Here is a 13,309-nt window from a genome sequence, read left to right on the forward strand (position 1 = left end):
AGGTTTTACTTCACATGTTGCAGATCTCAGTACCTGAGTTCTTCCAGAGGGTCTCCATCTTTCTCAGTGCAATTTTGATGCTTTTAATTATTACATCCAGGGAGAGAGATAGCTTGGCATACTTGTGTTTTGCAGGTACATTGAGGGTTTCGTACCACTTTCTAGCTCAGCGTACCACCACCTTCCATATTTCCATTTTAATCTCTGATTACACCCATGTGTCCCGTGTAAATCCTCATGCTCTCCAAATCAAATCCCACTACGGTCAGTGCCAAAATCCACTAGTTCTTTGTGGATCTCAAACATGACTTCTCATGTTTACCACTCACACACCTTAACCCGCAATGAGCCAAACACAGCTGTTTCCCTTGTCCCTCAAATCAATCTCCTGAGCATCTGGGCACTCCTGCTGCTCAAATCTAAGCTTTCTTCAAGTCTTCCTATGATGTTCTTCTACCTGGAGCAGAATGCAATATTGGAGACTAGAATGGAAGGGAATACCATTTCCTTGCTCTGGATTCACTATTTGCATTTCCTAGGGCCTTGCGGGTGTATATTAGCATCCTATAGAGCTTTGCGGGTACATGCAGTATTAACATCCTATAAGGTTTTGTAGACATTCATTATTAACACACAATAGAATCTGTGTAGATGCATTATTAATACCCTCTTAGCTGGCAAGAGAATGGTGATATTTTCATATGAGAAATGTAATTGTTTAATATCAAACAGTATTATTTCAAAGATTTAATTGTGTAATTGGGGTCAGTAATCGCTCGGTCGTTCTCAGAGCAAGATGAACTTGCAGGGTAAAAGATTTATTGTCCTGACAATAGAGAGCAAATTTTAATATTTCTGAAAAATTGAGAACTATTAATCCTGGCATGTGTTACTCTCAAACACACGGAACTGATAAAACTTTGATCTAATTTTCTCTTTGAAGGGGCTTCGGTGGGGTGTGGGGAAGACTGTTAACTGTATGTGGCCTGCCACTGAAAGCACAGCGAGGCACAAAGGCTAGCCACATTTGGCTTCACAGGAGCTCTCAGACAGGAGCACAAGGCAGCTACTGCGAGAACAAACTGTTCCAGTCCCACTGTGCTGGAAGGGGAGGGAAGACAGAAGTGGTTTCCATGACCACAGGCAGCTTCATGGTCATTTCTCCAAGGGATGCTATTTGCATTTGCACCCACTGTGCACACACTTTCCTGTTTCTGGGAGTGCGAACCAATATTTGCATTCCAGATCAAATAATACATGCGTCAGTGGATGATGAGGTGCACACATGCCAGTTGCAGCAACCATTTGGGTAATTTGTCTGTGTGAAGCTTATGAACTCTGTTTGATACTGGGGGCTCGAGTATTAGTGGCAAACTTCAAGCTTTGTTTTAATGAGAGGCTCTGATACCTTCTCCGGCTTTTTTTGTTTATATGTTTTCTATTTCCTGTTTTGGGGTTTTCTGCATCTAAGTTGAACCAAAATTCACAGGAGGTAACAATGATAACAAAAGAAGCCTGTTAATCTTTGATGGTGTCCTCTCAAATGGAGCACAAAGGAAAACCAACTGGCTGCTGCCTAGGGCAAGCCAGTTTTCCTCCTCAAAACTAAGGCTGGAAGCGGGAAGCAAGAAAGAAACAGAGCGCCTGAACTGGTGAGGCAGCAGTGGGGACATAGTGCAGAGAGAACCAGTTATTATAAAAGCGAGACTGTTTCCTTGGTCATTTGGAGAGGAATATTGTTGAGGACGGTGAAAACAGAAAGGCAGCACTTCTGTAATGGGCACAGGATCACAGTGTCCTCGGATGGCAGCAGGGAAAGGTAGCGGGGCATGTATTATTTTGCCATGCCCTGTACATACCAGTGCTGGTAAAGGGAAAGAGTTCTTGGGATTTCTGAATCTTTGCAGTATCTCTGTGTATAACTTTGCTTTAAGTGTCATGGGTCCCTGGGAAAGGGGACTGTCAACTCACGCTGCTTACACAGCCAGAGCTCAGGCAAAAAGGCGGGCTTGGGCAATGGAGTAGTGAAAACTGTCTCCAGGGCTTGCTGCAGCCAGAGCGTAAGGCCCAGCTTCTGTGGAGAGAGCTTTTTGCTTTCTGCTGCACCCAACAGGGCAAGGGGAGGAAAAATAAATGAGGCAAACAACCTATGCAGGCCAAAAGAAGCTTATAAATACACGAACCCAGGATGTCTGGACACAGCTGCAGCAGTCTGGCACGGAACCACCTATGGAAACTATATCAAGGCTATGCAACAGAGATGAAACAGCAGATACCAGCTTGCAAATACAGATGGGCTGCTCAGCTTTTTGTAGATGTGGGCATTACTTTACAGCTGAGGCCTGGGATCTACTAATGAAAAAGACTATCTGAGAGGTAGAATATAATGAATCTATGATAGTGATCACTATGTGTTTTTCAGACGTTCAAAAAAAAGAATCATCCCTGTTAACAACATTTTAGTATCTCCTTGTTTTTAGAGGATTCCCCAAACTTTTTGAAAAACATAGGAGCAAACCCAGCTTCTTTCTCTCACTCTAACCTTTTCTTTCCCAGTTACTTTGTCCAGGTATGTAGGGATAGCCAAGATGTAGACCTGTACCTGCAGTGGTCTTGAGATCCAAAATTCAGGGACTAGGAGCCAAATTTGAACAGTCTCAATTTTACCTAAAAGCCCTTGTTAATCACTTCTGGATATAGATTTTTGAAAGGCTAGAGCCAGCTATGGAGAAATGCAAGACTTTAGGCAGAATTTAAGCCATCTGTATCTGCTCAATGTATCAAGCCAAGCTGGCTAGACATGAGAGCCTTATCATATTCTGAAAGACAGAAGTGCAGTTTTGCCCAGCCTGAATGACAAAAAATATTAGACTTTGCAACCAAGATATTTTGATGTGGGGGAAGACATCTGGGTCATGTGAAGATTTCTTTTTTTTTTTTTCCCCGCTCCCTGTGCAATATACGTAACATTTATTTTTGCTTCCCAAAGGTTACATGAACAGAGATACAGGATATTATTCCTTAAGAGAGAACCTAACACTTGGAAAGCAAGACTTTGGAGCCCAGAGAGTACGTGCTCACTAAGTCCATGATCCCAGATTCAATTTCTTCTGTGTACAATCTGCCCTGTGGCCCATTAAGTCAAAAGCTGAGACTTGCTGCTAAAAAACAGCAGCTCCTGCAAAATGCTACTCCACCAGTTCAGCCTGGAGGGTCTCACTGCTCTTTCTTCAAGCAATGCTGCAATTTACTGCTTTCCCTGCGTACAATGACTGCCATTCTCTGCTTTACTGAAATAGCTTCCTTTGGCAATGCCAAAGACTCTGTTATTAGACCAGTAACTCACTCCTGAACACAGTGATCCAGGTATGGCAATCCCCCAGCGCCTGCCTCTTACAAAAAAGAGAAGCAGTGAAACTGGAAAATGACTCCCTCCCTCATTGCTTTCCAAATGGTGTGAATGTCAGATCCAAATCAGGGCCAGCAACAGAGAACATGGAGGAAATTTCCTTTTGCTACGTTATCTGAAAGCAAAACAACAACTAGCAAGCCATGCCAAGGGGATTAAATGAAAAATTACAAATTCACTGTGGATCCTGGTGCTGTTAAAAACACACATTGCATTAGGACAGATGGTGGCTTTATGCAGTGCCCTGTGTTGAGGAGAGAGGTTCATGGTGCAGCAGGGATTCTTCAATGGGCTCAGGCTGACTCAGCCCCAGCAGAGCTCTCGTTTCAATGAAAGCTGCTCCACTGTCATCGACAGCATGTGGCTGCCACCTCCCCTCTCTCCCCCAAACCACATCAGCTCCACTGGTAAGCACAGGAGACACACCTTGTTCTTCACTTTGTCTCTACGGTCCCCATTAGGACTGGGTAATTCCCCTTCAACTGTTTCTCCCCACTCTTCGTGTGGGTACAGGGTTAATTGTTTCTGTGTCCGTGGCTGGTGTGTGCACCTCTGTATGAACCTATTGTGAGCTACATGTACACACACACAGACACACGTGCACATGATGTATACAACAATTTAACTCCCTTATTCAGATGGATTAAATGTGCAAACCTGAAGAAGCAAGACATTTTTGGCCTCTTGACAGGTAGAGTCTCAGGCACCTATGGGGTAGATGGGCTGTGAAATAATACCCCCAGAGTCTTTTGAAGAGGCAGAAGAGTTTATAGGACACTTGGCTGAAATATTTTCTCTAGGACTCTAAACCCATCAGTATGGCCTACTTTTCAGATTCTAGGAAAAAAATTATTACAAATTGTTAGCAACATAAAGCTGCCAGCATCTCCTGTGCTTGAACTGTGGAGGATTCTCCGTAACACCTCTCTGGTCCCCAGCCATTAATCTGGCCCTCCTTCCCTTGTTCCCTGCAGGCCAGCATGAGGGCATTTCACCTCCCTCCTAGGAGCTCAGAAAGATGCAAAATATGACGAACTGGTAGAAAAGAGAAATGGACACATATTTCATTCCTGAAAGGGAAATGAGAAAATGGCTGTAGCAAAGCTGGATAATAAATAGGTTTAAAACACTTCTGTCTAGTCCTGGTGTTCCCTCTTGTGCCTACACAAGCATCTCAAAATGAGGTGGGAGGTAAGGAGGAAAGGAAAGGCAACATGTCCACCCTATGGCAGGACCAAAACTCCAGCATAGTAATCGAACTGCTCAGGCAACTCATAGGAGAAAAATAGGGAGAAGGAAAGAAATGAGAGGGGGGGAAAAAAGTCAAGACTAATGGCAACTTTCAAGCAGAGACGTGAAGAAAAGAGACGAGAAACATCACAGGAGAGAAATGACTAGCTGAGGACTAAATGTATTAAAGGAGCAGATTTATAGTCTAAGTGGTCACACAAGCCTCTTGTGGGTTTGATAGTAGAGTAAACCTGTCATGGATACAGACTGGCTCTGTGGCAAGGCAATCCGTGGGAAAAAGCTTTGCTAATCCATCCAGGCGGTCCCCCGTGTAATCTCCAGGATGCTCCCCCAGCGCCAACCCACCACAAAGTACAGTGATGGGGTCAGGGAGGACCTTGCTGGGCCTGCAGAAGCAGTAATGCTGGGAAAGGTACCTGGAGAGACACGAGGAGCACGTGTGTGCTCCCTCACTTGCCTGGCAGGGCTACATGTTCATCAGCTGTGAGTCATGGCACATGTCTGTGTGTGTCTGCATGAACACGGCTGGATGCAGCAGCCAGAATTCACAAAGTGGGTGTCATTCAATCCCACCCCAAACTCTTTCCTCTTCTTGCTGTTGTATTTTATTGCTTCTGCTCCTAACAATTGGGTGCCAAACATTTAGAATTATGTGCCCGCTTGCAGCTACTGCAACACAATTCATTCAGCACACCAGTAATCCTGAAGCTGGCCTAGCTTGTAGTTTGATTTGCACAAAGCCCAGGACATACAGTTCCCAGTAAATTCTTGATCCACAAACCAGTTTAAAACCCAGCAGAGTAACTAATCAGGGCTACCACCAGCCCTTCTCGCTTCCTCCACAAAAACACCAGAGTCGGCTGATATTCCCATATTAGTTTTAGTCTGGTCCATTTCCTCACTCAGCACAATGCATCGACGTGCTCTCCAAAAGCCGGCATCTCAGGCATGCAAACCAATTCTCCATGCTATCTGCAGAGTTTTGGTCATGGGATATTGAAAGCTTGAATTCAAACCCCACTGAAGCTATTATAGCTATAAAGAGGGAAGGGGGGAGAGCTAGGGAGAAGACGACAGACACAGAGGTCCATTTCTGACTGTAGGCACATAACAGAAAAGCAGCCTTAAATACCGTGGCATATGAGAAGGGAATACTGTCCCTCTCTATTGCTAAGCCACTGGGGACATGCTATTTGATCTTTGCCATTTCAAAACCAGGACTACCTCTAGCACCTCAAGTGTGAGTCACGTGCTGCTGTTCAATGACCCAAAATAGAGGAATGGAAAAGCACCCAGTGCAGGTGTATTAATTGCACTTGTATGCAATAGTGTGCACACTTACTAATATGTGGAACTCACTGTTGCTTGGTAGTAGTAGAGCAAAGATCAACCCTCTTTTTCTTTTATGCTAACATACGAGAACTTTCAAGACAGAAATTAAAAAACTTCCATAGGTGACTTGGGGAGATAAAAGAACCGGGGAAATTCATCATCTTATTCTTCCCAAAAGATTCCCTATCAGATCTCTGCATGCTAACAGGGATTTAAAATTCTCTACCCTGACCACCTAGCAGCATCACTGGTTCCTACCTTGCAGCACTGTCTTGGCTTGCCCACCCAGAACTCAAACCAGAGAGTACAATGATGACAGCACAATGTTTTTGAGAGTATGCATATTCCCATTCTGGATGTGAAGACAGATCTCTGCATCGCCTCATATTGGATCCACATTCATGTGACAGATTGGTCCTATGATGCAGGACTTCAAAGGGAAAGGGGCAGGAGATCAACACACATGCATACAAGTGACAGTACTACAGGGGACACAGGTTGAGGGAACGCTACACATTCTTGCATCTCCACGACTGCATCAGGTTAGGAAATCACAAGGGAGCACCATGCGGCCTCGAAAGGTGCAGACAGCTGCGGTACATCCCCAGCTGTGTCCATATCATGGGCTGCTGTGATAGAGCAGTTGCTGTTGGCCAGGAGACAACTTTCTACTGACTTGCCCATCATGCATTCCTGCTCCTGCTGAGCTCACTGGGAACCATGATGCAGAAGGCGAGTCACAGAATCAAGATGGGGCCAACCAGCTGATGGGTTGTACTGTGCTTTACAGAGAAGAAACAGATCCTAAATCAGTGGGTGCTTGCAGAAACCCAGCACTAGTGGCAGCACTTGCTGAGATCATCAGAGCTCTCTCAACGGAGCTGTTTTCTCCAAAAAGTGAAAGCATAGTTATCTCCATAATAAAAAAGCGGCATGGTGACATAACACCTCATTCCAGCTTCAAGCAGCAGCTTCACCAATAAACAAGTGCGAATTCCTTAACACTGTGCATGCACGGCATTTGTGCTCCATTGCACCTGTAAGGGGCACTTCTAGGTGTATGCTGAACTGTGCCCTTGCAGCAGAAGCAGAAGTAGAGAAATCTAAGCTCATTGTCTTTTATCAGAGGAATTTCAGTGCATGAGTATTTAATAGTGTAACATCTAAGAACCAACCAAGAACAGCCTAATTTGCTAGGCATTGTCAAAACACTGAGCAAGAAACAGCTCCTCTTTAACTGCCCACAGTCTAGTAGCTAGACCATCAGCTGGTTTCTGACACTGTTGGGTTGAATTATGTGGACATATTTAATTTTAGGTACCTTTCTTGCTTTCTTTCTGTGATATCTCAGTGCCTCCTGGTAGAGTTTTGCTGTGTTCTTAATTGCAGATGCCATTGCCATATCGCAATAGTGAACTTGTGCAGTAGGGGACTAAATGACCTGTCCCACATCACACAGGCTATGTGTGACAGCAGGGAAATGAACCTTCATCTCCCAAATGCAAACAGCCTCCTAATTGTCACCTCTTCATTCTTGGATCTCCTATCTAGCTTATACATAACAATCAGGCAGCTCATTTCTTTTCATGAAATGTGGAAGCTTTCCCCCTGCAATCTCCTTTTTTCCCCAGCACATCTAGAATTTACCTTAAAGATCCAAGCCCCTCTGAACACATACACTCCTGATCTGATATCTGGACAATGTTGGAGGCCTGCTTTGATGCCTTTCCTTTCTCTTGTCCAGATGAAGGAAATGTAAGAACAACGAGATAAAACTGTAACTAAGCAATAACCTTTATTGTCATTTTGGGAGATGAATAGTGCCTGCAAAGCAGATGCTTTTTACAGGGCAGCCCAATGAAGCTGAGGGAACTGTTCCTTGTACCTGTAGCCATGTTGCCGTCCAAAGGCCAAAAAAGGCCCAGCTAACAAGCAAGCAACTACCAACATCTTTCATAAAAGGCATTAGACCTCAGCTTTCCCTCATGAATGACGGGGGAGCAAGAGGGAGTGTGCCATCAACCTCAGTTCCCAGTGAAGTGGATTTACCCAGGCAGCCCAAGACATCTCTTCTTGAAGCCCTTCCCATCCACCTGCCTGAACAAAATTCTTCCTAACAGTCCCTTTGGTCAAAGGTCCCAGCTGATGCTATTGGCTTTGTTTTCAACATGTACCTCGCACTTAGGCTGCTTTGCGTTCCTTCGCACTGTGCAATGCAACAGTTACTGATGCACAAGTCTCCAGAATGATGCCTCTCTCCTTCCCTGCCTTTAAAAGTCAGAGATAGAAAATAAGTCACAAGGAATGATCGGTCGTTAGCATAGCCTGCGTCTTTTCTCAACATTATCTTCATCTCATGCAGGACCACACTGCACTGGATGGGTACCCCCTACATACACATGCACCCTAGGTCTCAGAAATACAGGCATTTTTGGATGAACTCCCTGGGCTCCCAAGACAAACACAGGACTCATGCAGTCTCTCTCCCCCCCACAGTCTCAATTTACACACCCATTCAATGCCTGTATCACTCACACCTACTTCCACACAACCACACAGTCACACACACTCATAAACCATTGCACGCACACACTCTCTCACAAACTAACGCATCCTGTCATGTTGTCATACACACATTTTGCTTTCTTGTTCTTCCTACATCTACCTCTCTCTCTCCATCACCACCACTTGCACAGGTCCCCAGAAGGCACTCTAATATCAGCATGCTAGCTGAAGACTCAAGCTCACCCTTAGCCTGAACACTCCATTTACCCCCATCACCTTCCAGTGCCTTACAGTATTGCTCAAGGCTGGATTGTGCTGTGCTGTTACTCAGAGAGAGGGAAACAGGCTGGGCTGGGAAGAGAATAGGGATGCTTCTAACACGCACCCCAACCAGACAGTCGGAGAAAGCTGATGGCCGTGTCTGAGCTCATGCTGAGGCACAGAGCGCAAAGACAAGGACTGATGGAATGAAAATGTCTCACTTGCACATCTCTCGTACACCACTATTCCTCCTTTGCTAGTAAATATGAATTTACTGAGGCTCCTGCCAAACGTCACTCGTCTTTAAATGTCTCTTGCCAGTACTCAATCTCTCATCTCTCATGGTTAGGTAGGAGTGATGAACAGGGAGACACACTCATCTCTGTTGCAGCCCTACAGTGTACTGCAAGAGGGAAACAGATGGTTTAATATATTCTCTGTCTTCCTCTTTTCAACAAATCCTGGTGCTTGCAGAACTGTTAATCTGCCAGAGCCCTGGGGGGTAACTCTTTGCCCTGCCCAGATAAACAGATCCCATCCCATATTTTCCACTATTCTCACACAGTTCGTCTTCATCAAGCCTGCCCTGGAGAGACCAGTTCTAGGGGGTAAGGAGAAGAATGAGCCTCTGCTACCATTTTTGCTTATCGTTCTCTGCAGTGAACCAGTGAGAAAAGAAACCAGTGATCAGTCCCCTTGCATAGGTCCACCCGGACTAATAATAAACAGAAACAAGCAGACTCCTCTAACTGTCACATGTACCAGCTCCTCCCATGTAGTGCTGCTGTACAACACAGTCCATCACAGCAAATGGTACATGTGTTGACACAGCTCTTCCCAGCCAAATCAACAGAGCCACAGCGACAACAAAATTACAGAACAGCCTGGTCACTGAATTACCCAGCAGCTATGAGACGAGCCTTCTGAATTGCCTTGTTATTATTTCCCTAATACAGTCTGTTATAGCATCTGGCAGTACGGGGCGTTTCATGCCTAAGCATGCAATAAAACCGTGTGATTAGATAGTTAACTGTCCTGTGATAACAGAGTAGGGATTTGCAACCAGTTAAAGGAGGAGTGAGTCTCTCTAACAGAGCAAAATCCAGCCATGAAACTCAAAACTCCAGGCTGAAAGACACATGATCACACACTTTAATAGAAAATCCCCCCATGAGACTTCACTGGTGGGCGGGAAGAGTGGGTTTTTCTTTCTTTTTCTCTGTCTTTTTTTTTTTCTTTTACAAGATGAATTCTCCCATACCGGCTGGTCAGTAGAAGAGTCGTGATTTCCCCTGTAAGGCAGAATGGGGAGAGCAGCTTCATGTGGTGCGTCCTCCAGGGAGAATGGCAAGAGTCTGAGCAGCTCTAGGCCAAACTCCTGGGGACCACGACCACTAGGGAGCCTTGTATCAGACTCCAGTGGTTGTGGCAGCACCACACATTTATCTGCTGGGGACTGGGCACATGTGGGCTGACAACAGAAAAAAGTCTACCCAGCCCCGGCTGCCTTCTCTGCCCTGATCCACAGAGACGTCAAATCCCTCACAAGGACGAAGGGGAACAGGCAGCACCACAGAAGAGCACAAGTCCCATATGTGAAAGTGGAAGTCCTGGGCTCAGGGTAGGCAGAGAGTTTCACATAAATTAACCTTTACAAAAGACTCTCAGATTCTAATTACCCAGCAGCATGAAGGACCAGGTAATCACCGTGTAGTTACAGGAAATTTGCCATGTAATTCACTGTGTGGGTGGATACTTGGGATACTTGTCAGGTAATTACTATGTGGGTGAAGGGGGATGTGCAAAGGTTTACCATAGATGGGCAAATGGGGGTAGAGGGCAACCTGAGATCTCACATCCCTTCTCCACCCTCCAGGAGGCACATATGATGTCCCCACAACTGTCCTGCTCATTGCTCCTATGGTGGGGCATAGCTGGAGTCTGCTAGTATCTGCAAACAAAATGACGGTTCCTCCCCCAAGGTATACAGCTGTCATCTAGACCGTGCTTAATAGGTCAGGCTGTCTTACAGACTTCCTAAGAGCCAGATGCTCCACAGATGGGCCCCAGCACAGTATGATTTGAGACCGAACTAGGCATGAGACCTTTTCACTCGTAACCACCTCCAATCACAGCTTAGTACCCTTTGCCTGGTATTTCTCTCCTAACAACTGTGGATATTAGTTTTCACATTTCATTGAAACAGCCTTTTGATTTCTCTCCCCCTCCCCTGGCCCTGTTAACCAAACAGGTAGGCACAACATACGCAGTCATTTGCAGTTATTTTATATGCAGCTCTGGGACAGCTCTGACCTTTTCTGTTTGTGTACAGTCTGTTTGCATGTGTCCAGCAATATGCATTCCCTTGCATCTCACACATACTACAGTTTTAATCTTGTTCTTCCTCTGCATTGCCCTATGACGACAGGTGAAACTGAGCACATCCTTTGTATTGGGAGGAGTTTTGTAAACCTTGGTTGGATCAACAGGCTTGCTCTTAGATGGAAATGGGTTTGAATCTTCTTCAAATCCAATAAATTTTCTCCAACTCACATATTCAGATAACTCTCAGACTCCGTTACATCTATCATAAGCCAAGTGCGAATCTTAGACAGCCCGCTCCCTTAAGGTTGGGGTAGCTCGGTGTCATTATCTACTCCAAGCAGCCCTATTTCACGTCCCTCCCAGAAGAAGGGATGTGTATGTCAGATCTCCACAGCAGACCTACCATGGGAGAGCTCAAAACTAGCAGTGGACAGATTACTCATTACATAGTTTATTTAACAGATTCCGTCCTTCCCCCCCCCCCGCTGATAGATGGTCTACGAACAAATCTTTATGCATTTATTATTGTTTATTATTTATTTATGCAAAATTGTTCAATGAATATTTTACATGAGCAAATTTCAGTCTGGGTGTTTGTAATGAGCTTTCATTCGATTACAGAATTCTGAATATTCATGATGTCTAATTGGCCGTCTCAGTCACATGGTATTTTTTTCTGTCCCCTTACTGGATGACTTAACTTTTATTAACTACTACTGCTCCAAGACAATTTCCTCTCTAGACTGAAAGGATCAGAGTGACTGGCCTGAAGTGGTCTTTCTGAAACACATATTGTTGCAAAAGGCAGCACCATCACCAACCAAAGGCTGGGGTTAAACCACAACTCCCAGTCACTCCATCAGTCAAGTCCAACTTCAGCTAAACTCACATTCATGCTAAAATGTCACATGTGGGTTAGAAGTGGTTGAAAATGTGCCAGACAACGCAAACCATATCGAGTAAAAGAGGTCGTCCTGAGGCTATGTCTCTATGGCATAAAGCAGTGCTTTGCCGAGATCTGCAAGCCAGATTTGGTACCAGAAGCAATGTCTTCGTAGCAAAACAGCACTACAGCCAGGCTCATGGAGGCTTTTTTCTCTGCAGGGTTAAGTAGCCAAGCAGTACACTGTGCTAACATGTAGTTAGGTTGCTAATGTCTAGGCTGGGTGTCTTTGCATATTATTGCTATCTGCCTGTGGATATACTAGGGCTAAATTTGGTCATGTTTAATGCAGAAGGCTCCTCTCAAGTTAGACCGCACTCCTAGGGGTCAATATGGACTTCCAAAGCCTGAATCATCCCATCCTACTGTGGACTTCAGGTGGAAACATCAGATAAACTGCTTCCTAACTGTGTCTGTCCTAACTGAGTCTGCAGCCAACATGGCTATAGCATTTGTGCTGTAAGTTGTAAATAAGTAGTAATAGACAATTTCCCTCATTCTGAATAAGAGGTGGAAATTATCCAGCTGCCTGACACTAAGGAGTAGGCATAGTAGAAGGAAGACATATTTGAACTGCAAAGAGCATGGTGAAATCTCAAACCAGCATCCCACTCACTTGGTGATATGCACAGGGTACCAGAACATGTCAAGAAAGAAGAAGGGGGTGAGGGGGAGGTAAAAGAATTTATCATACTGCCCTACATATGGTTTGGTCATTTCAACCTTTTCTCATGCAACCCTATGCATCTGGAAGGGTCACATCACGCACCAGGGAAAATGGCTTGCCAAAGGTACTAAATCCCAGACTGTCTATTTCTACCCCTTGGCTCCCTGCTGCATGACAGGATGGGGGGGTGTGTGCCCCTGTCACAGGGCACATGCAAGCATTTGGAGAGCAGCACACGATGGACAAAGCCCTCAGGTCTGTGGATTGTGATGGTATTCACAACTGTTATTCTTTTTTAAAAGCCAGCTCCAGCTCTGCTGCTCTAATTCTTCAGTGTGGGGCTAGGAATCGAACTCCTTTAGGTTGAACATGCAATTGAATGCAGGAACACAGACAATAAAATACTCCAACACTCTTTCTTCAATCAAGGAAATTACATGATATTAATGCAAGCTAGCTTGGGGTTGACTTTACGTGCGTAAAAGTCAGGAAATTTAAAAAACGATGGTTCCCACAGCAACCTTAACTCACCCATGTTGCACATATCTAATAAGGCAGAGTTAACAGCATACACATGAATATAAAATACTACTCAAGCAAATCTCAGCCATCAGAT

Source organism: Rissa tridactyla, chromosome 1 (genome assembly GCF_028500815.1).
Source record: "Rissa tridactyla isolate bRisTri1 chromosome 1, bRisTri1.patW.cur.20221130, whole genome shotgun sequence".
In the NCBI taxonomy this organism is placed as follows: domain Eukaryota; kingdom Metazoa; phylum Chordata; class Aves; order Charadriiformes; family Laridae; genus Rissa; species Rissa tridactyla.